Here is a 25,364-nt window from a genome sequence, read left to right as displayed (position 1 = left end):
ACACTTGCCATTCACTTTATTGTTCAGTTTGAAATTGTTGAGGTGTTTTCAGTTAACCAACACTATCCTTAAAAAACCTTTTACTCAAACTTTCTCCAAAACAGCTTGGACAGCATTGTCCAAAAGACATGTCACCAAGTGACTGCACTCTGGGTTACCAACAGGATATTATTTATTATCACACATATGAGAGAATGCTGAAATTGGACTGAAAGGGTTAGCTAACCATTTGGCTGGTGATCCTACAATCTGTAAATATCTCTGACATTTGGATGACTGTGTAATTGCTGGGTTTTCCCTCTGAGGTGAGCGGTTTCTTCAGCGCAGGTTAACAGATGGTTGTGTTTGTTTTACTGACTGTGGAGGGAGAATATTCAGATGAGCCTGCAGACACAAATTAAGTGAAATGTTTTATGGAAATCTATATGGTGGTGAGCTGCACAAGGTCAGTCATTAATGCTACCACTACTACTGTACAGCTACATAAATATTTTTGCACATATCTGCAATCTCACATACGTACATAAACAAGCACTAATGTACTGTATGCATGCAGTGCAGTGGAAAAGCATTTCTCCTCACTATATATATATATATATGTATATATGTATATATGTATATATGTGTATATATGTATGTATATATATATATATATATATATATATATATATATATATATATATATATATATATATATATATATATATATATATGTGTGTGTGTGTGTGTGTGTGTGTGTGTGTGTGTGTGTTTGTATCAACACTCATACTAAATATACTACATCATACTAAATTGCTTTAGATCTTCAAACATTTTTTATACACAGTAAACACAAAATACAGATTTTAAATGATAAGTTGATTTATTGGAGCCTATAATTTAATCATCACCAACTGGGCATGTGTGAAAAAGTATGTGCCTTTGTAATGAGTAAATCCCACCAAACTGCATTGATAATTGGGTTCAGCTGCAGCAACACACCCCGGCCTGATTACTGCCAGCCCTGTCCAATCTACTGATCATTAATACAGAACTTTTTCACTGATGTGTAGCTGCTGAAAGGAAATTCCACAAGAGCTGAGGAAGAAGGAGACTGAAATACATGTATTAAGAGTTAGAAAGCTGTTTCTAATGCTCCGGGACTCCAAAAAAACACAGTGAGAGCCATTATGCCCAAATGGAGATAACACAGTAGTGAACCAAGAGCACATCAACAGCTCATCCAGGAAGTCACTCAAGAGTCAAGGAAAACATCCATGGACCTGGAGGCCTCTCTCACCTCTGAGAACGTGGCGTGGCAAAAACCAGTGCAAACCCAAAATCTTCTATGGCCAGATGAGTTGAAAGTGGAACTGTGCAGAAGACAGGGGTCCTGTTACATCTGATGGAAACCAAAAAGCATTTCACAATAAGAACATTGAGACCATAAATAAAACACCCCTCATAGGCTGTCTGCGCTTATTACGAAACATAGTTAGGCGATTTGGACAGGAGCAAAGGAGGGAGTCAAGTCACATAGTATACAAGTAGACAAAGTGAGTGTTTGGAGGAGGTCGGGGTAAATGGATGAAATGAAAAAACACATGACTTTGACGATGATGGGAGACTGCTGTTCGTTTCTTTCTGAACTTAAGGAAAGTAGCAACATAGCAAACCACAATCTTTTCCCAAATGTGATCAAGCAGTTTTCGTGCCTAAACCTGACCAAACTTTGACCTTTCCATAAGCTTAACTGTGTGTTTATTATCGTAACCATGACAACAGAGGTCTGGTACACCATCGCAGGTAAATGCTGCCACTACAGGGTCACTAAATGATTGGTCCATGTTGGGGGGCGTGGATGTTTCAACAAAACACATGACTATGGCATAGAAGATTGTTGTTTGTTTCCTAATTTGAATCTAATAATTGTCGTTGTTTCTTTCCACAACCTTTGCTTTGTGTTTATTACTGTTACCATGATGACGAGTTGTCTAACCTTAAGGAAGTACATATACCCCAACCACGATCTTTTCCCAACGCTAACCCAATCATGACCATTCCATAAGCTAAGGTGGTGGTAGCATGATGGTGAGTAGATGCCTTCAGGGCCTGTGCGATTTGCCATAATTGAGGAAAACATGAATTCTGCTCCTTATTAGAAACTTCTTAGGGAGAATGTCTGGTCATCAGTCCGTGAATTGGAGCTCAAGAGCAACTGGGTTATGCAGCAAGACAATGATCCACAGCATAAGAGCAAGTTTGCCCCTGAATGGCTCAAAAGAAACTAAATTAAAGTTTGTCAGTGGCCTCATCAAAGTCCTGAATTTAACCTCAATGAGGGGCTGTGGCAGGATCTCAAGCAGACGACTCGTCCTTGAAAACCCTCCAGTGTGGCTGAATTAAAGCAGTTCTGGATAGAAAGAGCGGGCCGATATGCAGTTGTTGCTGCTAAAGGTGGCAAAACCAGCCCCTAGGTTTAGGGCGACAATTACTTTTTCACATGGGTGTTGGATAACCTACTTGCTTTCATGAATAAAATCAGAATTTAAAAACTGGTTGCCTTCGTTTTATTTCAAATTTTGTTTGAATTGGAAACTATGTATCTATGTATGAGATCTATACAAAAACAGAGTAAATCAAGAGAGGTGCTAATAGTTTTTCACTGTATATTGAAATACACCCAAAATATGAGCATTTTCTGTATGTACCTATCATTTCTGTGCATACATCCACGCCTAAACTTTCACTTACAGAAAGCCACACACGCTCTTTCTGTATTAAACCTCCACAGAAGAATCCTCCCCCTCCTCTACTCTTAACAGCTTATAGGAAAAACAGGAGAGGAATTGCAGAGCCCCCGCTCAGCTCTGACGAATAGACTTCTCTGAGCATCAGCTTTACCTTCAACCTCTGTTAAACAGATCTCACAAGGTGTCTTGTGTTTGTGTCTAAATTGCATGTGTGTGTATGCAGGCACACACACACACACACACACACACACACACACACACACACACACACACACACACGCTTTCTTTCTGTTTGCAAAGCAGTCTCACACATCCACAACCTTCTGTCCAATTAGATCTCTTCCTGTCTTACTGTGTATTATTGCAGCTGATGTTTTCTCCTCTCTGCTTTGCATATAAATTGCTAAAAATGGTTTCATGTTGTCAAGCCGAAGTGCTCAAATGCTGGAAACAGACACCAGTGATGGGGCAACAGAGCATAAAAAGACAACAAGACGAGGACAACACACACACACACAAACACACACACACACACACACACACACATATTACTAATAGTATGTGTGAGATATTGCAGCAGAGACTGTGATTCCTAACAAACTACTTGTAAAACAAATCTTTACATTAACGACCTGTGATCCAGTTTGTGTGTGTTGATAGAATAAAATGCCCAGTAATTCACCTTTTTACTGACTTGTTTGGGAAAGTAAAGGTGTACTTTACAGAAAATTTACAATTCTTTCAACAAGGAGAACAACAATAGATTCCAAATAATGTTTGAGAAGTTGTTTTCATCAGTGAAACAGCTGTTTCACTGTCTTGATCTGATGGTTGCTTTGGAAAAAAGAGATGGGGGACAGGGTTAGGGTTAATGCTGGTGTATCACTTAGTGTAGCATTGAGTTCCACTTCTCCATTTCTGATTCTACTACATTTTTAAGTTTTATAAAATTCTATGTTAGATTATATACATTTATATAAGTTTTTATTTATATAAGTTTATCCATCAGACCGTGACGAAATGTGTTGTATTTTTGGATGAGCACCAGTGTAACGATTCTGGTAGTCGATGTTTGGACTCAAAAGCAGGAGTTGCTGCAGGCAGAGCAGCTGTGGTTGAATGAGGTTAACTGAGTCTTGAATCAGGGTCAGCAATAGTCAGTCAAACAGTGAAGGCAAACAAACCCAAATGGGAAGAAAGCAAGCAGGTGAAAACAAAAACAGCACAAGTAATGAGCTAGCAGGCAGGCAAACAATGGCACAACAGAAAATCTATCTAGCAAATAGCAATGGGAGAAAAGATGTTATAATACTGCATTCATGTCATATATCTTAGACTCTAATCACAAACAGGCAAGTAGAAAAATCTTTCACATCAGTCTCACAGTAGTAACATCCAGTCAGATATATAAAAAACCTCTGACAGCTATTATATCTCCCACTTGGCAAAGTGTCAACGCACTTGTAACATGGATAGCTCAACTTGTGGCAATTGCAGCTAAATAAAATCCAATTTTACCACTACTGCAATAAATTCAATAATTGAAAATGACCTATGCACTATTTGTTTGTACCTGGTTTCACTCGCTACAAAAATGTTAATTATTTATGAAGCGTATCTGGTGTGATTTTGCTGTTCTTCCTGTTTTGCCGATGTTCATGAATCTAACGTGGATACACAGGTTGACGAAGGACAGGTATAGGTGGGACGAACACTGAAAGGAAAAGTAGAAGGAGTTAAGATATTGAAATAATAATTCAATAAAAATAAACAGAAAATTACTTTTTAAATGCAGTGAGCAGGGTTTTGAAAAGACATTTATGTATTGACTGTTATGATGATGTTAAAGATGACGTGGCCACTCTTCATGATCATACAAAGAGAAGAAACACTTGTCAAACTGGACTAGAAAATGTTCAGTAGGTACTTGGGTCTAGCCGTTATTTATTTAACAAATGTATCAAGATTAATTATTTTTTTGATAATATTAATATTGAAGAGTTTCTCAGTTTGAGAGTACTTGATGAGGTATGTCAATACCCATATATAATGTGTTGAAAATCACATTACAAAACCGTGAAAAATTAATCTGCTGCTATAAGAACCTCCATTCTTCTTGGACGACCTTCCGCAATATTCAGGAGCCTGGCTACAGGGATAAGCCGCCCACCACAGGAGCCTGAGTGAGGTCAGAGAGTGATGCTGGCTGATAAGACCTGGATCACATTCATCCCAAAGGTGTTGGATGAGGCTGAGGCCAGTCGTGTTCTTCCACACCGAACTCAGATAACCACATCTTTATAGACCTCGCTTTTGCATGTGGGCGCTGGCATGCTGAAACAGGAAATAGTCTTCCCCAAACTGTTGCCACACAAATGGATGCATCTTTGTATGTGTGGGGACATTCTGTTTCCTAAGGGCCAAAAACAATGAAAAACAGCCTCAGGCCACATGGCCTCCTTTAATAAACAATGTTTCTGTCCTCATAAAACTAATATATTATGATACTCATCATTGTGGTCCCCTGTCAAATACACACTACATGGTTTTAGAACATAATCATGTAAAAATATTTTCTTTAAAATTGGCAAATTACACCAGACATTGTTGTATTATATTATAATTTAGCTCTGTTATATTATTCTTTCACATACAAGCTACTGGACAATCTGAATATATCTAACTATATGTCTATCTAGAGGTGCACAAAATTTTAGAAGCACCAAACCATCAAACTGATGGCGCCTAAAACATCAACACCACAATGTGGACTCAATTATAATAGCAATCCACCAAGGTACAAGTGCGCCTGGCTTTTAAAGGGGACGGGAGATAGCACTGTGATTGGTCTACTGGATGTTACACCCAAGACACTCTCATGAATAATTAAGAGTCAAACCTTTTTGAACCATGCACTTGACGCAGCGACAGTTTTTTCTGCTGTTAAAATAGCAAAAGTGATATGGACACGCCCTGAATGCATTTGCTCCTCCTGCTTCAGGCCGATGTGTATAATGTTTAAATAATGAGCTTTCGAGGTGTTGATATTGCGGGTATAATGGACAGACGTTAGAGCGGGAGAGTCTTTTCTCTCAGCAATAAAGTGAACAGGCAGTTTCCCAAAATGCTGAACTAGTCTGTAAACGTAGCATTCATCTTGAGGCTGTTGACCTGCAGTTCACTGCCAGGTGTTTCTACTGTTCAGGTTACGCAGTGTATGTGTATTGTGCCTTGAGGTTAATTTTCGAGGCTGAATTTGTAGTCACTTTGTTTCTCATTCTGCTCCTGTAGCATCTGTTCATCTTTTTCTAGTGTTTAACCCTAACATTAAGGTTTGCCTCCCATATTGTTTCATCATACACAAGCTGCTTTTTTTTGTGTTTTTTTTCATTATTATTTTGGGCTTTTTGCCTTTATTATAGTGTAGTAGAGACTGACGGGAAAGGGGGTAGAGAGAGAGGGGAATGACATGCAGGAAAGAGTCGAGCCGGTCGGGAGTCAAACCGGCGACTGCCTGCTAAGAGCGTCTTGTGCTCACATGGTACACGCCCTAACCACTCGACTACCGGGCCGCCACAGGCTGCTTTTTCTTGACATGATCTTTTTTTATGAACAATGAAAGTCAATCCTTAACAGCCTCGTTTTGTGTCTTTCACAAATCAAATTGCTGGCCATTTTATAACAAAACACAAGTGGAGAACACAATAAGTAAATGTAAAAGCAGAGCTGTTCAATCCAAAAAGATAAAAATGAAGTGCGTCTTCAGCAGAGAAAAGAACACACACACAGACACGTTCACACATATACAGCTTCAATAATTAAGTGGCTAATCACAAAAAATAGAAAAGAATAATCTCTCTGCTATTTTCTGTTGACATAGTCGTGAACATGAAAGCTGGGGATGACACACACATACACAGAGGGAGAGAGAGAATGATGTTTTCTTGTTTTTCTGCTTTTACTCTCATTTTCATGTTGTTTTATTCTGACTCATCAAGAATTCTGTCAGAAGTTGTCTTTGAAGACTTTGGCTCAGCACCATGCTCTCTTGTCCTGGTTTTGTTGATATTTTTCTTTCTAAATGTTAATTTGATGCTTATGTGTGTGAGAGTGTGTGTTTGGGTGTGTATGTGTGTGTAAGTGTGCATGTGTGTGTGTTTGGTTTGTGGAGTCCTCAGGGTGGTGTTTACAAATAAAGCCTGAAGCTGCCTGACAAAAGTCATCATGACGCTCCAGCACTAATTAACTAATTAAAACATGAACAGAGAAAAAGAGAGAGTGCGGTGAGTGGACATACTGACTGGCAGACAGACTCTGAGCTTCTGTCTGTCGCCATCTGAATGTTTGCAGCTTAAACTCAGAGACAGACATGAACCTGCTGCTCTGTACCATCAAACCAGCCAACGGCGTGTAGTGAGGGAAATGATGGCTCTTTGAAGGGAGCTGGTTGTTATGGCTCTGTTGCTCTCTGCAACAGCGGGGCCAGCCCTATAAACTGAATGGTGGAGTTACACCACCAGTCAGTTGAGTGTTCGAGATTCCCTGTTGGCTGCTGGTCTTTCAGAGTGAATTGGCGCTCACAGTGCAGCCGGGACTGTCCTCCTCGTCTGTGCAGCAGGTTATTATGACCCATGGTTACATTTTGTTGTTAGGTGGTCTGCGCTGGGAGGAGGATCGATGGGTTAACAAACTACAGGAGACCAGGGTTTGATTCCCGTGTGAAACTAGCAGGTAATGTTGTTTCTTTTATCCATGAGAGCTTGACAAACATAGCCACACTGTTATTATTGTAACCATGACAACTCAAATCTTCTAATCTTAAAGGAGTGCTTATTTTAACCCAAAGCACGATCAAACCACCTAACTAAGTAGTTTGTATAACAGAAAGTATCAACCAATTAGATCTTTTACGCAGACATGATAACTTCCAGTCTTTTGCAACTCCCTCCAGCAAACTTATCATACCAGCAGCAGGGGTCCTCCCCTTGACATAATATCAGAGTCTGTTCATTTGTTTGCTTGTTTGATTCCCCTGACAGAAACTGAAGGAATACCAATCTTTTTTAAAAAGCCGCCTACTTACATGCACCCTAGGACTTTAAATTATAATTGTAGCATCTACATATAAGTACACATGTAAATACATCCAATATGCACTGAGTATATATCATATATTTACAACTGAAACATGTGGAGGAGGTTAAAGAACAACAAAGTGTGAATGCAGTGTTCAGTCTTCATTAGAATAGTGTATATATTATTAAAAATAACACAGCAAGTGAGGGAGTCATAATAAAGAGGTCTGATAAGAACAGATTTTCAGGAGCACAATGATATGGAACAACTAGTTCACAGAAAGTAGCACCTTAAAGGATGCTGGGTAAACTCTGCTGGGTGTAAATACAATCCCCACATAAAATGTTACATTAGACCGGTTTTTGTTCTCCAGTCATCAGGGCCTCACTCAACAATACGTGACTACAACAGAACATCGCACATGAAAAGAGTGAAAAGAGCCTCCAGTCACTGGTTATTGATCGTTGAAGAATTATTTTGTTCATGTACTATTTATTTGAACAGGTCTCTCTCACTGCGTTTAAGAATTAATTTTCAAGGGTAACCTGAATAAACAAAATATAACTACATGATTTCAAATCTATAAACAAGTTGCTGAAAAACAAAAACACTTATTTGAGTTCAGCAAAGATTTTTTTAATCTTCTTTTTTTAATTGTAGGCCTTCTTTAAAATAAGACAAAATATTGATTGATTTGTTAATGTATTGATTGATTGGACATGAACAACAACAATTGAAAACTCAACAGAGGATGATCAAGTCATATTTACTTAATTTTAAACAATTTGAACACAATTCACATGCCCTTCACCCTCTTACTATAAATCTAGAATTGTTAACATTTTTATTTTGACCAATGACAATCTCCTGTGCTCAAATATCACCAAACATGCTACAATATCAGGGTTCGCATTACGGGGGGATTTGGGAGGGTCTGACGCAGCTGAGCATCTTGTCTACCTACCTCACTGCATCAGTGGCTCACAGGGGTTAAATTGGGCCTGGGCCTGTCAGAGTTGCGCTCTGTCTCCTTCAGTATCATAACATTATACCACACTTTTTTAAATCTCCCAGAAAACCTAAAAGTGTGTTGTAGCTTATACAATCTCTAACGACAATTAGACACTCGGTAAAATAATTTTGCAGCAGAACAGCAGCGAGTTCTTCAGACCATCAGAGCAAAGTGAGAAATATCCACAATTCTGTTATTGTCATTTGTTCACATGATGTTTAACAGTAAGTGGAGATGATTATCCAGGTGTCATCTAAACAAAATTGAGGTTTGAATATCCACAGTTCCAGTACAGCTGGACATCTGCTGATGAACAACAGATGATGTGACTGAAACCTCCAGGAACAGCACAATTAACATCAAGGATGAATTGCATTGAGGCAGCTTGTATTACTCTCATAGCACAGGATTTCAAATTGTTAACTAGTTTACATTTTAATGAGCACAATTTGAATTCTGTGTGGTCAAGACTGGTCTGCATTTGTGTCTGGAAAGTTAAGATCATCTGTGAAGATAATCACTTAAGACCTGCCTGAAATTGGGTCACTTTGGTGATTATCAGGAGACAAATTGGGTTCAACATCGACCCGCTGATCCTCAAGTGTGTGACAGGCAACAAAGATGGGTGTAAAGAGACCATTTATTTGTATTTATACCAAAAAACTTTTAGTCACTTTGCTGCAGAGCAAACTGACTTCAAGTTAGGAGTTCACAGTGCCTGAGGTATAGTTATTTTGTGTCTTGAATATAAAGTATAGAGCTGAAGTGATTAGTCGCTCAATCAATTAGTTGATTGATAGAAAAATAAGAATATGCAAGGGATTCTGGGGTTTGGACTTCGGGCACCCCCTCTCACATCAACATAGACTAAACAATTTGTTGAAAAAATATTCAGCAGATTAATCAATGTTGCAAATAATCATTAGCTGCAGCTCTAATATAATATTTGTCTTGAAACTGAAAACATTTCCATTTAAAAACTATTTGTCTGTGTGTCGTACAATGTTGGCACAGTCTCAGTTCTCACAGGTTTAGCAGTTTTCATCACTGACATCTCTGTGTCTTAGATGTTTATGCATGTGTGTGTTTGAGTGTGTGTAGCCTGGTTGGCGACAGACACCAACAACAGACATGTGGGTCAGGGACGGGTATGTTTTGGTTACTTGGACAGCTGCATTGTGTGTGTTCGGTCATGCAGGAAAGCTGAAGCCTTCGTGGAGCAGACAGAGGAAAGAGGTCATATGTGTGTTAATATGTGGCACACAGGTCCACACAAATAGACACACACACACACACATACACTGAATTTTTCAACAATGCGCACAAAGAACGTTCTTACGGTGCTGGTAAAGTAGAATATTAGGTTGTCTGTCGATAAGTTTGCAAGAGAAAAGGGAAAACTGATTTGTTCAGCTCTCAAAAATGAAAATGTCAGAGCTCTAAATGAAAACAAATACCATCACATTTCATCCATACAAATATACAACCACATTACATTACATACTGTATTTAGTGGGTAAAACACACACATATTTGCACATGGAAATGCACTAACGGAAAGCAGGCACATCAGTTCATTGTTGTTTCATGGGTAACTCTGGAGGGTAAATAAAAATTTGCATAAATTATGTTATTTATGCAAAAAGTCATTTGGAAATAATATGCCACACTTGCACTGTGAAAAACTAGCCTACACTACACATACATTATATACTGGTCATATATCAGGTTAGCACAGCACACCTTGTTGTGCCATGTCCACACACAAACTGTACTGTTCTCTGCAGAGCTTCCTCTGCCTGGAATATTCAACACAATATAGATTTAAAAGTACATTTTCTGTCAGAAAGCCACTGAAACAATTTCTGTCAGCACTAAGTTTATAGAAAAAGCAACATTTCTGACTTTTTTTTTGTTCATATGAAAAAACATCTTTCTACTCGAGCCACTGACTGCAACAACCTGTCAAAAAGAGCTGGATCACAAACACCTGAGATAATTACACCACAAATAGTTAATAAACAAAATTAGTTCCAGATCAGGTCCATGTTATCTCATTACAGTAGCAGATGTAATATACTGGAAATGATTTAACATTTGCCCTTTGTCAGTGATTTTATAATAATTAAAACTGCACTTACTACATTAAAATAGTGAAACTTCTCATGACTTCAACCTAAATGACCTTTTTTATGTCACATTGTCATATTGAGCCAAGGCAGAAAACATCAGTTTGGCTGCAGAAGTTAACTTACAAACTTCTGAGATAATTATATATTAATATTTAAAATAGACAAAGATATTCAGATCTTAGACACGTTGTCATATTGTGAATTTGATGCCTGAAGAATATTTCTGAATCTGAAATATCTGCCCACTAGGTGTGCAGCACATTGTTCATTTTTGGCAGTTTGTCACTTAGTTTTCTGTCTATTATTACTATTATTTTTTTCTCTTGTAAAATCCAACATATCTTATATTGAAATGTTTAGAATATATCAATCATCTCAGTCTTCTTAATGAATTAGTTTTCTGATCTGTCACTTTTCAATGTTTGGTTGACTGTAGGTAATTAAAACTTCTTGGTTAAGATTTGGAAAGATTATGGTCATGGTTCAAATAAACCAACGAGTCTCTGTACACCATCCATCTCTGAGAGGCTTTGTGGAGTTCTTATGTCACACTATTTCCACTTTTACATTTTTTTACTTTTACATCATTATTTGCACAACAACCAAAGGTCGCTTGTTAGAAATAAAATGTAAACATAGGGAGTTTTGAGCATTTGAATAAACCACCAGTGCTGTTATTTTCTGTTTGCACTTCCTCTTCTTGGTCTATTGACACCGTGTGATCTTTAAATTGCTTCCTTTTAGTTTATATGGACCTCAGGGAGACTAGAGAGCACTTGGTGGAAGCTAATGGGGATCAGAATAAAGAACAACGAATAAAAAGTGACACCGACAAGCCCCAAAAAGATCCACATGCTCACTCATTCAAATATCAGACAAACTCACACCAGCACACACCCACATACAGTGTTTGATAGCGGAGTCGTAATCCAGGATTAGGAAGATTAAGATCTATACCTCTGCCTATGTGTGTTAAACGATTAAACCCAGACAGGCCTATTTACGGAGAAGAAAAGATGATCAAATCAACAGGCTTGTCCTGGAGTGACAGCTGCAAGAGATAGACTGTGGAGAAAAGCAAATTGTTTGTTCAGGCGCTAAAGTCTCTTGTTCTTTGATGCAAAACTGGTGTCTGCTCCTCTAGTGAGAAAGGGAGGAGCGGGAGGGGCAGGAGGAGTGGGGACAGAAACGTAATGAAACTAAAGAAAAAGATGACAGAGAGGAGGAAAGAGTGTTCTGTTCGGCGACTGATAGAACCTGGATGAATGACAAAGAGTTGTAATTAATAAACTCAAAGGATAATCAGGAGCCAGCATGCACACGGACTTGGACATGCAGGCTTTGCTCACTCTGTCTCACACTGTCGCATGTGTGTGTGCACGCACACCCACACACACACGCACAATGAGGCAGAGTATATCGCTCCACACAGCCAAGGACCAGAGGCTGCGGTGGTGTGATGGAGGAGCCGAGAACAAATATAAAGTGAGGGAGCACCTAATGAAGATTTTAAATGAGGAAATTCCTGTGAAAATATGATAACCCACCTTCCTCACCCACTGCGTCCCTCCCCTCTCCCTTCATGCTCTAATGCCAATACTTCTTCATTTCCTGCTCTCCCTCCCCTCCCCTTCCCCTCTCCTCTCGCTCTGTGTCCTGCACACCATAAACTCTACATTATTTTAATTAGAATTTGTACACTCCAACACTTTAATTTTCTCTTCCTTATTTTCCCCAGAAATCTCAGTTTTATTAGTTATCAAACCATTCCAGGCCAACCTCATAATTACACTCAGTCTCAGGGGGAAATGTGTGTATGTGTGCACGCGATGAGTTTTATCTAAACTTGAGAGGACTTACAAGAAAACCATATAGCACACAATATTTACTGATCCTCATTGACAAAATGGCAGATTGTAGAGATAGAGACATGGGGGCTTGAGGTTAATTTTCCAAGGTAAAATTTAGGATTGTCGTAAGGGTAATGAACGGTTGTGAGTCAATGCAGTGTACTCTAAATTTACCAAAACCACTGTGTGTGTTTGCATGCACGAGTGTGTAAGAGTCTGTGTGTGCACGAGTGTGTGTAAGAGTCTCCTTATAAATTCATTGTTTGGCTGAAGGGGCGATGGGTTATATTATTTACCTGTAGTAATTGGTTTTCCCAAATGGCAGTTTTCCTCATTACATACACTCACACACACCCACATACACATGCATGTTAATGTTTGTGTGGATGCGTATTTCTGTGTGTGTGTGTGTGTGTGTGTGTGTGTGTGTGGGGTAAGTGTTTTGTGCCTTCACTATCTGAAATAGCATTTTTGTTGTCTTAGCCTTCAATCCTGTGTGTATGTGTATGTGCATGAATGTGTGTGTGTGTGTGTGTGTGTGTGTGTGTGTGTAGTAAGCAGTGTTTTAGTGACACAGTGATGTAGAAAAATGTAGAGAGAACTAATCAAACTTACAGTCTCACCAACAGTGTCACAAATACATCCATTATGCAAAAATCATGATCTCTTTGCTTTGCGCTCAACGTGATCTCAGCTGAATATTAACGGATGGAAAGATGGAGGAAAGTGTGTGTGTGTGTGTGTGTGTGTGTGTGTGTCTGTGTCTGAGGAGCCAGCTGTCCCATCTCTCCGTCTCTGAGGTGAAAATAAAAATGTCATTTGTCCACCTCACCTTCTGTCTCTCCTTCAGGTGTCTTTCCACCTATTCATCTCCCCTCGCTCACCTCCCTCTGATCCACGTTTTCTGCCCATGTGTCTCCATGCCTCTCTCCCACTGCAGGGACCTGAGGGTTACAAAAACAAGCTTCTCAATTTTCTGGATTAGCCAAGACAGTGTGACAGTTTCAGACTAGTCACATGCTGCCAAGTACTACAGGAACCACACCAAATTGTTTTGGGCATTTTGGTCAGGTTGAACTACCATTTTAACAAGACTAGGTCAAAACCTAGTAGTATATGGCTGGACCCACGATGCTGTCAGACAAAATCACCAAACATAAATTAAAGACAAGGACTGTGCTGTGATTTCAGCTCTATTTACTGTAAAATGATTGTTCAGAGAGGGAGTTAGAAGAGACAGAATATCATATTTTTTTTTCTCACACAGACCTCAGCCTCCGTCTGGGATCCACAATAGTTTACCTTTTATTTACTTCAACTCAGCAGATCGTAAAAGACTTTTATTTGAGGGAAGGTCTTTATTTCTAACACCCTAACACATTCTAACACATCTCCTTTTTAGTTGCTCTAGTTTAGTTGCTCGTGTTAAAACAACGCTCAGCTGTTTCTAATTTAATTTGGTTTGGCTACAGAATTTGTCAGTTAATGTAAAGTTGCAGTTTCAGAATTTAGACTGAAGTATGTCTATTCATACTGTATATATCTCACAAATGGTGCCTTACTAACAGATCATTTTTACAGGAGACATTTGACATATCACAGTAGAACAAAGCACAGGTGTATATAATCAAAATACACTGAATACCATTTAGCTAGTTCAGTCCTGGTTTTGTGCATCCTGGTTCATTGTCACAGCATCATTGGTTATTGGGACTTGAATATGAATAAAACGGAGCCATTGTTAATTTTATTAGTAGCACTTCCTAAAGCAAGTCCTAAAACACATTTTTGATGAAGCAAAAGGTCTGAAGACATCTGGACAGATGACAAAAAGCAACCCATCACTATACAACATTGCACCCATACACTTCTTACTCATGCACCCACTTACGCTGCTGATCTTACAGAAACACACGCCATTGTTAATTTAAGTTCTCTTTCTCTTTATTGTGTGACAACCAAAATATCTGACCTTGCAATACAATATCCAGTTGTACTGACATTATTAGTTGCCAAATGTGGCTGAACATTTTACCAGAATTTTGAGAAATTTGGCAAAAGATAATGCAAAGGAATGCACATTTCCATGCACTGCTGTGATGCAAATATTAAGAGGTAATTCATCAAGAAACAGTTGGTGGCACTAATTCTCTAGTCGAGTGCCATTAAAACCATTGAGGAGAAGAGGGTGGAACAAGATGAAGCAAAGAAGAGTGCCAGTCAAACCTCAAACGATGGAAATATGCCTTTTATGTTTGTTTCATTAACGCTCCACACTCATCTGAGGTTTTCTTTCGTTTTCTGTCTGATACGTGAATGTGTCATAATTTATTCACCGAGTCTGTTTCCATTGCGCCTTGTTGCATTTTGCTTTTGTTGATACACCCACTTTTCCACCTCAGCCAACTAAAAAACTTTTTTGTGATTTCCAGCTTCTCAACTCAGGTTGACTCAGGTGCACACATAAACAGGACAGTGGAAAACCACCTAATGTCGTTTTAATACAGTGAGCACAGCTGTTTGCAGGTAAAGGAGTTAAAACTTCAATCTTGGGGTTATTAACACCACAATTTAGCCAACGTGACCTAACTAATAAAGTGAATTCAAGAGTGAAACGTGAAACAAGGGAACTTCTATTTTTGGATCCTTGAACATTTGTTGTCTTGCTTAAGTCCTCCTCCTACGTTGAAGTTATTTCAACTACTGTAGCAACGAGCTCTGTCAAGTAAGATTGACATGTTACTGATGTAAAATCAGTAATTCTGTCCTGCTTTAATTGGGTGAAGCTATGCCTGAAAATACCTGATCTATGCAAGACTAAGATTGATAAAGGTGTAAATTATCCCTCCCTAACATGTGCCACAACAAACAGGTTTTTTTATTTAACAAGCCCAGAGAGGCAGGAGGTCCAATCAGTCAAAATAAGTGAAGACACCTGTGTGGGTGGGCCAGTGGGTTTACAATCTATATCCATTAGGCTGCCTCATCTAAAATAACAGGAAAATGGACATTATATAAGACTGAAATTTGAACAATTAAGAATCACCAACAACACATTACAGAGAAAATTTACTGTTAAGCCTTCCTATGTATTACTTTTTGTCTTTATTATCGTTTACTGTCCTTACCCCTTATGCATGGTATCCCCTTTTCAGCACATACTCAGCTGGACAATATACAGCTGCCAGAAACCCTAAATAAAGGAAAATGGCACAGGTGTCAAAAACAACCTAACAAATTAGTCATTATTACTCAAAATACTGTTATAGAGCAATTTTAGGTTGCAAAACTATTTTTCACTTCACATAAATGCAGCAGAAATAAATAGTTCAAGTATACAGTAAGTATGCCTGTAAATGAGAATAGTAAGAATTCAGTTTTAAAGAAAAAATCTTTTAAAACTATATTTTATGGTCGAAAGACATGAAATACTACACCAAAGCCACAAAGTGCACTTTCAAATGGTCAGCTTTGTCTCTACATGATATATAAATAATGTTAAGTTACTGTAAATGAAACACGCTCGCCGATGAACAGACAAACTTCTGTGATGGGCTCTTAATCGTCTGCTTTTAAATCACAATCCAGTCAGGTAGATGTCAATCACACCTGTTTTGCACATGCCCACGTTGTCCTGGGAAATGCTCTAATCAGTGGAAATCAGTCGAAGCCGTGTGGATTTAAGCATGATTCCTGCAGGTGTCTAACCCTTCAGAGTGCTTTGCACAGAGACATAATAAAACTCACCATGAGACTAAACCACACTTTTAAAAAACGTCTAACTCTTAGAAAGAAAATAGAAAAGAGCAAAATTACCTCAAATCCAACCTGTTGCTTGAAAAAGCCATTGTGTAAGGGACCCTTTATTAAAGCCCATTTAATATTAAAGGCTTTGCACACAGGTATTTTCAATCCTGGCTGATTAGACTCAGCTCAAGTTGCTGCCTGGTGGTGCTTTGCTGGTCATTATCTGAGGTCAAAGAAACTCTACTGTGTCCAAAATCACTCCCTAAATACTACATGGTGTACTATAGTCACTGTCAGTTATTTTATTTGAGTGTCTAACATCCAAGTGTGAAATTTATGCTCTGTAGTGCCCTAAAAATCCCCGTGGTGGAACAAGTCAATGGCATGTACACTACCTTCTGCTAATATCCCCCACAAAGCAAAGTGACACATTTATAGTTGGGAAAATTAGAGTCATGCAACCAAAAGGAAGATGATCCATCAGTGTCCAAAATTTCAATTTACTGCCCCCTATAGAGTAAACTATTAAGTGTCCATTATATAGGGAGTAGTGAATGAGTGAACAGGGGACTGATTTATGACGCGGTGCAGCAGCACTGACAGGACAGTTACAGGACGGTCAAATTTTCTTCTCTGTTCAACTGCGTTTTCCTGCACTCTGCCCTTAAAAAAGGCTGTGATGTCACGGCTCTCATATGGGCAATAGATCAATATTGATCAGAGTGATGAGTTTGTGAGAATGAGACCACAGTTTGTTGTCTGGTAGTGTGATAATACACATTAGAAAAACAATTTCTCCATACGGCAAGAGTCACGGTGCAGCAGTGATTTAATTGCCAGACCAAGCAGAGTTGGACAAAGTTGAACAAAGCACGCAGACTTGGCAAATAGAGTTAATATTCGTAGATAAGAAATTTAATCTCCCTTTAAATATAGAGGATAATGCTGCATTCACACAATGTCACCAGAACAGGAAAAAATTCGCTCATTATTCCAAGGTTGCAGCTGCCTTGTAGCAACCTTGTAGTCACACCAGATAAACAGCCTAAATTAGCCTCTTTCGTTTAATTATATTTGTGAGATTTTTTTTACCAAGGTGGAACCAGGAACAAAAACTGTGTATAGCTTCAATACACACTATGGATTTCATTTGAATTTATTTTGGGTTCTCTTTTTGGCTAACTATTAGTGATGTTGCAGTCTTCTTCTCATCAAGTGGGAGATATCTAAGTCTTAAATTCTTTATGTGCCTGACCTCCTTCTCCTGCTTTTCCAATTTCTTGTAAGTTGTCCTACCCAATCAGGTACAACACTAATGAGACAGTAAGGGAGATGTCAATGAAACACACTTTGTATATCCACATGGCCCTGTGAGAAGGTGAAAATTACCTGCATGTACTGTACCATTTGGGCTTCAATGTGATATCTTCACACTGCACGTAGAAATAAAATACAGCTATCCATGAGATTTCTAACTATGAAAAACATTCACTTTCACCAAATCTTCCTTTAAAAGGCTATCGTGTGATCTGAAATGTGCACACCCACGCAGGTGTTCTCACTTATTCTGGCTGATTTGACGTCTTCTCAGGTTGAAGTTTGATGGAGCTATACTGGGAATTATGTGATGACACCAAACTCCATGTGCTAACATGTGCTAACTTTTTTACGTTAGATGTTTTGACTCCTTATTTGCAGGAAAAGCACAGGGGGAAACAATATCATTAATGATGAGTCCGTTCCCGTGTCTCAGTCGCAGACGTTTTGACTTGTCATAGTGGGAAAAGCAGAGCTGTAACAGCTTCAAGTAAGCTATGTCAGTATGCACAACACCACGGCAGCCGTTTTTAATGTTATCAGGCACACCTGTGCCTTCCCTGCTATGGCATGCCAAATTGTCTGTTGTGAAAAAAAGTCTATAAGAGAGCTCTGGAATTTAAACATATAAATGAAATGTTGACACAGTTAATAGTATTGGTTACACCTCTGTTTGACAGGTTTGAAATGTCTGCAGTGAAAAAAGGTCTGTATAGGCCACCCAGCTTCAAAGTAAATGCTTGTCGGATCATCTAACAATACCTGAAACTGCGTTTGAATTATGGTGGAGCTAAGGGGGGGCTTAGCTCCCCCAAAAGCGACCTGAGCTGTTACAGACTGGTGAAGCACATTTAATTACAGGGTTACCCTAGCTCCTCTTTGTGCCTCACATGTATTAGCATATATTAGGTCACAGAGGTAACCACTGGTTTCTCTAAAAGATAATTAACTGGCAGTGTTTGAAAAACACTCGGTCATTTAAATACACTTACCGCTGTTCTGAGGGCATTTGCAGAATCCTCAAAGATTCTTCTAACCATCTGCATGGACAAGGTACGACCTGTGCAAAACATATTTATGACTGTAGTCCGAACACTATTCATATCTTTGTCTGGCATTAACTCTGTGTTTATCAACCTCTACTCTGAACTGTAATCGCCCTAACTTATGGTTTTGCTCCAAACCTTATATAATACTGAATACTGAATACTGAGTGCATGACAGCAAACATTTACATATGTGCACAAACTTAATACCATCTGCAAATGTACTAAACACACAAAATGTTTTTAATATTTTCATATCTGTATGAGTACAACTCCTTTAACAAAACTCTTTACAGATCTGTTTTACAGATGGAAAACTTTGCATTATCACTGAAAACTGCAATCACTGCAATAACTTTTAGCCAGTTTACCTAGATCTGCTAGCTGACAGGTTTAACTCTGCTAGCTTACTGCCTCTGTACTAGCAATACTTTACAGTCTCTATACACAAAACATTGTCACACTCAACACTATTAAATAACATCCCATGAACAGCTAGGGTTGGTCTACATTAACTAAACATTTTACCTGGCTTTAGGGACTCTAAATGACCCTTAAAGCTAGCTGTTTATACTAATATTATATATTATATGATACTATACTATATTAATATTATAATCGCTAATGCTTCCAGCGCTTATCCCAGGCTTGCATGGAAATTCAAATTCACACATTTTCAGCCAAAACTAATATTTATCATGTTTACAAGAGTTTATACCTTATTTTGTCTCTATAGAAGACAGTATTGTACTCTTACCTCTGCATAATATATTTGTGACAATAGTCAGCAATACTGTTTAATATTGACTGTAATCATGTTAACACTTCTGCAAACTAGATTTTAAATATCAATATAGTAGAAAACAACCATTTTCTATGTCCAGATATTTCTGCAGCCTGGTCCCTGCAGATCAATCCAAGGCTTTCTTTCCCAGTCTGACCATGGAGCCAACACTCATTTGGTTTTACAGAGATGGAGATAATTATGAGCTGCTTAAAGACTCCAGCTTGACTCAGAAGGCATGATAGGGTGAGCTGACTTGCTGTTACTGATATTCTGAATTTGTTCAGCAAATGTTGCTATCGCTAGCTTTGTTACCACGGGGTAATGGTTGTGGCTGGATTGATTTTCGTCGGCTCTTGTGTTCACAGGGTAACTTTTTTCAGCTGTGTTTCTTAGGGTTAGGGTTAGGGTTGTGTGTTTAGTGGCCGCGTTCCCTGGGTTCTGTAACACCTTGCTGAGAACAAGAAGGCAGGGGGAGCTGGGGCCGAAAGGAGGCCGGTGACGTTTGTTTGTAGGAAGCGTTTGATTTGGCCTGAGATGCTGGTCTAGTTCAACATCTAGTGGCAGTCAATCATTTATAGAACCTTTTACTTATAGTTTTGCTCTAAACTCAACGTAATGTTATTGATGCACATTTACTGTTTTTTAGACCATGCAGTCTTCACATTATACAGCTATTGTCACAAATATGCTGCAGTTGGTCTATTAATCCCTTATGGACTAGTTTAGGAGATTTAACATTAGCATTTGCATTGCTGCAGTGAATCGTATAAAGATTACATCAAATCAAATCAAATCAAATCAAATCAATCTCTGTCTTCTGTCAGTACTGAGTGTATCATGGTTGACTTGGACATGTGCAGGGGTGCATACACCTCCATGCACAAATAGAAATATCCCCCCAAAAGCCACAGTGTAAGAGATTGATTCTTATGAAAATAAGGTGTATGACCTTGTTTATTTGAAGCATACTGAGGCCTTAAGAATGATAAAAAAGGGTTAGAGCATGACTGAGATTTCAAACAAGCACAGTTGTGTCTACAAAGTAATGAAAAGAGGTCTATCAGTCAAACGAAGTACGAGCACCTGTGTGAGTGTAACATGGGTGTGTGGGGGCTTTAAATGTAGCTCTGTTGCAGTCCTTGCTTACGTTTTTTTGTCCCACATCTGTCATTGTTGTGTGCCATCTTAAACAATGGGCAAAACAAGGTTTCTCTCCTTTACTAAGCTCCTTTTTTGAGCTCCAGCATGTTAATTATTCCACACTACATAGTCTTTTGTTGAAGACCTATCTTCTCTCACCAATCAGATGTGCAAAGTGACTCTCCATTTCCATAAAAGCCTATTTTCTGAGCTACACATGACATCACCTTCTCCCCGCCAAATCACATCTTCCTTGTTCTCCTTTTCATTTACTTTCTTTAAGAAAAAAATCCTTCATCTTTCTTTTCCAAGCACTTCACCCTTCACATGACTGCGACGGAGAGCCACACAGAAAATTGCATGGTAACGGTACAAGGCTAAACCTTGCATTTCTAATTTTTACTTGCTTATTATTTCAGTCATACAGCAACGGAAGCTCACTCTGCTGTTCCATCCAGGCTAATACACTCTGAATAAGAGTGGCAGCTAAATGCCTCAAGTGTAAAATAGAAAATGCTGGATTGCAGAAAGGAAAAAGCTGGTGAGTGGTGAGGTGTTGAAATACCATGTTAACCTTATTTATGTGAGGAGCCAGCTAGAACCTCGGCTCCACAGTGGGCAATCAATGACCTGCATCTACTGGCAACCTGGAAAACTATTCAAGGTTTGGTTTGGATGTGTGGAGATGTCATCATTACTATGATCAATAGCAGACACGAATGAGTAAGATTTTATGGTCACTGTCTAAAATAAAACCATATATGAATCAAACTACAGCTACAACTAGTGATTATTAATTAATTATTTTCATTATCAGTTCATCTGTCAATTATTTTTCATAGTCATCAATTTATCATTTTGAATCTCAATTAAAATGTCAGAATATAGTGATAGATGCCATTACAATGTCCCTGAGCCCAAGGTACTGCTTTAAATTGCTTGATTTTTCCCATCAGCAATTCAAAAGCCAAAGACAGTCAGTTTACAGTGAAGTAAAACAGAAAAAAGCTGCCTATCCTCACATTTGAGAAAATGGAACAAATTATGTTTTTGCTCGATAAGTAATTTAGAATGTAACATTGAAAAGATTGTCAAAAATGATAAATTTTCTGCTGACTAATAGACTGATCTTAAAGTAGTCAAACCTTTGCTCTTCACTGATATCATTTTTGAAAGTCTGCTCTTACTGGGTATGGGAGGCATGCAATGGAAGGGTAACTCATTTTTATTATAGTTGGGGGTCTCATTTTTATACTCCTACCAACTGTTTGTATCAGAAATTATAAAACTTAACTCACCAAAGAAATTGCAGAGATCTGAAAGGATGACATCATTGCCTCAACATAGGTATAAAGGTCATCAAACAATCAGCTCAGTTAGTTTTACATGGGTCATCACAAAATGACCCACATGAGGATTTTCTGTTCTCACACCTATATTGCGAGAAAGTAGACACAGAAAGTGATTGGTCAAGGTGAGGAAATTATCTTTAGTTAAAAGAAAACAACACTGACTTTCAGCAGGAAACAAACTTCTCAAAGTCACTTACACTTTATTCAACCAGGAGACTCTGGAAGGATGGCAACGACCTGCAAGGTGAAGGTCACACTGAAGTGGGCTACTTCTTGGTAGCCTTGTTAGCTTCTCTACTTGCACTGTTGAAGAAGTAAGTCAGCAAAGAAGCACATAGTACCACTGCCCTTCTTTAAAACTGCTTATAGAAAGGGAAAAGCATCTCTTACATGTCTGTCTTTTATCTATTTTTTTTGACAAATTGTGATTTGAACAATCCAAACAACACTTTCAGTCCCCAGATCTTCACAATTAAATCATTGATACATTTTTAGCCACTTGGGGGTAGAGGAACACAACACGAATGACTGGTGCGTGTTGTTGCAAATGAGAATTATGGCCAAAACTATGAAAATAAGATCCATGATGTAATAAACTGAATTCTCCTCAGACACTGTTCAATTCAAAAACAACAAAAGTTGTGTTCTCCTGTATACTGAGTGCCACTCAGCCCACTGCGTATAATCTTTCTGACATCGAGCAATGAGAGCAGCTCTGCCATTAGAGACAGGAGGAAGAGGAGCATGTTGCGCTGGCTGGAGTGTGGGCCTGTCACTCAATGCTAACAGCTGCATTTGGCATTTCAGTCAGGTACAAAAGGTGTGTTAGGTGCCAAAGTACCTCAAGTCAGACAGGCATCCAGACAGTGTGCCTGAATAACAATATTTCATCAGAGTAAAGTGGGAATAACAGGGAAGAGGATGAGCAGGGTAAACATAGATCAGGATGGGAGCCGCAGTCGTGTTATTATGACTTTTAACGGAAAGCAACGTACATACGTCCTCATGGCTTCTCCTCCACCATCTGTTCTCCGGCTGTAGTGGCTCCTGCCTCCTTCTCTCTCACTCACTCACATACACACTAACACACACACACACACACACACACACCGCTCAACATACCCAACTACATTCATTAGCATACAAATAAATCATAAAAACACAAAAACACAGACTGAGACAATGCGGCCATCTACACAGATGCATTTTCCAGTAGTGTTAAGAGGTGGATTTGGAATATTAGTGGATACAAGCAGACTCCAGTGGTGTCCATTAGTGTTTGCGTGTGAGTGTTGTTCCAAGCCTGATGAAAAGGCTTTTAGGCTAATTACATGAAAGGAGTGTGTTGCTATCTTGATGAATTTTAAGCTTGTGCTTACATCATTCTCTTCCTCATACAAACAAACACTGCACTGGCTCAACAGACTGCTGCTGCTGCTGCTGCTGCTATTTAAAGTAGAGAGTCATTTTAACAGAATAACTTGTTCTTATGTGTGTGTGAGCGTGTGTGTGCTGTCAAGTCTTCCACAACACTTAACTCTACGATTGAGCCAATAATGAACATGATGTTCTGAGTGTGACTTACACAGCCTCTTCTTGGTTCATTGCTGATACCTTGCTTGCTGACATCGCATTTCAGTCACCATCTCAATCCTTTTTCTGTTTTAATTAAGGGATAAAAGTAAGAATTTTGAACGGAGGAGGCACCATATATATATTTTTTTCTGTTTTCAAATCTAATTGAACAGCGCCCTCTGTACAGAGAAAGCAGAACTGCAAAATCACATCCTCTTTGATTTGACATGGAAAATTGCTTCTTGTTTTCTACAAGTGTTGATCTTTGGCTTCAAAGGTTCAAAGTCTAGAAAGATTAATTTAATTATTGCCTATGTCTTAAAATTATAAATTTGTCTCAGAGGGCTTTACAATCTCTCCAACATAGACTGTTGATTTGGATAAGGAAAAACTCCAAAATAAAACCCTGTAACAGGAAAAAAGAGGATAAAACCACAGAAAAAGCAACAGAGCAGGGATCTCTCCTCCAGAATGGACAGATGGAGTACATAACAATTGATGTTAAGTAAATATTTAATGAAATAAGTGATGGAGTCTCAGCGTTTAGAGTAAAAACTGTGGATTTGTCATAAAACAACATGCAGACATTACATTTTTTTTCACAGATTCACAAATAATACATAACAACATATGATATATAAATATAACTGATATAATCCATCATAACATATGAGCATGGAGAAACACAAAACAAACCAGAAGCAGGATATAAAACAAAGTTTTATACTGAAGCATAATATGGGACATCTACAATCAGATATAAAGCAGAATCAGAACAATTAGTAAATTAAAAAAATGTGATAACACAGTTTTAAAGGATATTTTATCCTGGGTCCATTTGGTCACACTTGGGTGAATAATATTCCAAGGACACATGCATTTAAGTCTGAGCACAAAGACATTAGTCTATTTTGCTATTCAAATATCTTAATTATATTCAATCATATTTTTCTCCCTGTGCTTTTACAAAATGCCCAGCATTGTAGGTGCTCTGGCCAATTATAACCTGTAGAGGTTTGTCTGTATGAAATCCATCAAAAATCATGTAATTTCAATCATATTAAGAATGAAAGGAGTTGTGAATTTAAAAAAAATACTGTTTTCTTGCATAGACATACAACAGTTTATATGCAATTTTTCATCCTTGTTTTCTCTCAATTTTAGAAAATTCATACTCACTCCACTCATTTCTGGCTTCATTTTCATTAAGGTCCACAATCTAATGTTTTGTTAATGATGCCCTTTCATTTTATCAAAACGTTTCATACACTGAAATTTCTATTTGTCTCAAAGTCAAATCAGCTGTTTGGAGAAATGTGTCCTCAAATTTAGTTCTGTCATTCTGTCAGTTTAATTACAGCAGACTTGATAACAATACTGAAAATCTGTTCATATTTTCTTAGTTTGGGGAATTAAAAACTTTTATAATTTGTTGTAATTAATTTGCTACATAAATCATACATTTATAATGATAGTAATGGGATAATGATAGTATAATCACTACCCATGAAAAACAGCTGTGATAATTTAGGACAGAAAGTGTTACACTGAAAACCTATCTTAGAAGAATGATGGTTATTCAGTTATTGTGTCCTCTC

General features: G+C 38.4%; 1 long non-coding RNA gene across 3 annotated transcripts; it reads right to left on the bottom strand.

The window, feature by feature from the left end:
• Positions 1–238: 238 nt before the first annotated feature.
• Positions 239–19,928, bottom strand: LOC139637046 (uncharacterized). 3 transcript variants are annotated; one of them, XR_011694517.1, is made up of 5 exons: positions 16,619–19,928; positions 15,931–15,995; positions 13,635–13,746; positions 1,280–1,381; positions 239–384 (listed from the first exon to the last, which is right to left on the bottom strand). It is a non-coding gene; the product is annotated as an uncharacterized lncRNA (long non-coding RNA). The 3 variants fall into 3 exon arrangements; XR_011694515.1 differs by lacking the exon at positions 16,619–19,928 and adding an exon at positions 16,412–16,604; XR_011694516.1 differs by lacking the exon at positions 16,619–19,928 and adding an exon at positions 16,310–16,383.
• Positions 19,929–25,364: the final 5,436 nt, after the last annotated feature.

The sequence above is a fragment of the Trachinotus anak genome, unplaced genomic scaffold (genome assembly GCF_046630095.1).
Source record: "Trachinotus anak isolate AG129_WGS33_773 ecotype Australia unplaced genomic scaffold, CSIRO_AGI_Tana_v1 ptg000019l, whole genome shotgun sequence".
NCBI lineage: Eukaryota > Metazoa > Chordata > Actinopteri > Carangiformes > Carangidae > Trachinotus > Trachinotus anak.
This window is presented reverse-complemented; position numbering and strand designations above follow the sequence as displayed.